Raw genomic sequence first — 1,102 nt, 5'->3', positions numbered from 1 at the left:
CGACCACGCCATGGGTCACCTTTCACTAATTTGCCATTGCCCAAAGTGTCATAGTTTGCATAAACAAATTATAAACTATTATTTGTTTATCATGTCCTAAAAGCCGTTTAATAAACTTAAATTACATTACCCACAGATCTTGCAACAATTAAATATATTTCTTCTGTTTGTAGAATCATAGCATCTTTTTACAAATGTTCAATGAGATTACCTTTGGTATCTTTCACGAATTTGCTAATTATAGACATGTTCACTTCACCTATCCTAATCACTGATTAAATATGGATTATAAGCAATTGGCACCATGAGGCTGTTTTTACTTTTACTTTTCTCTAACATTCGCCATTTTTTTTAAGGGACACGTTGATTTGTATTTATATAACCCGCACAATGCGGGATTTTTCATTACAATTTAATTATAAAATTTAAAAATATTATAATCATACTTTTCATAAGAATTATCAAATTTACTATTCATAATTGCAAGATAAAAACTTGAATTTTGCTTAATCAAAACATTAATCTAAAATTAGAAAAAATCTCTAATATTGTTGGTGTAATACTTAATTATATTTCAATACAAATAAAACTCAAAATTATGAACATTCGAAAAAGTAATTTGGTGTAGAAAAAAATATGCGCGAGATTCTTTGTTATAGTTTATTTTCAAAATTTAAACACATCTCTATCGAACTTTTCATTATAGGTTGTAAAAAATAAAAAATAAAAAAAACTATCATGCCCTTTTAAATAAAAAAAAAAACATACTAATTAATGGTTATACACCAATATATTACTCAACATAATGACACACAATCATACAGAGAACATTGTATAGATGTATAAGTCGCATAAAATTTTACTATATATCATAAGGCCTTTAACTTTAATTTGTTTAATCCATATAAATTAAAACATGTTAAAATCTTTATTCCCATATGTATAGTTTAAAATGAAAATATAAAGAAAAAAAATAGCGAAAAGAAAACTTGGATTGCAATTATCGAAGTATTAATAGAAAGTTAGTAAGAATCATTAATATTATAAGTGTTATACTTATTATATTTCATACAAATTATAAACAAATATAATTATGAGCCTT

This window comes from Corylus avellana, chromosome ca5 (assembly GCF_901000735.1).
Source record: "Corylus avellana chromosome ca5, CavTom2PMs-1.0".
NCBI lineage: Eukaryota > Viridiplantae > Streptophyta > Magnoliopsida > Fagales > Betulaceae > Corylus > Corylus avellana.
The sequence above is the reverse complement of the archived record's forward strand: the minus strand, read 5'-3'. Positions refer to the sequence as shown.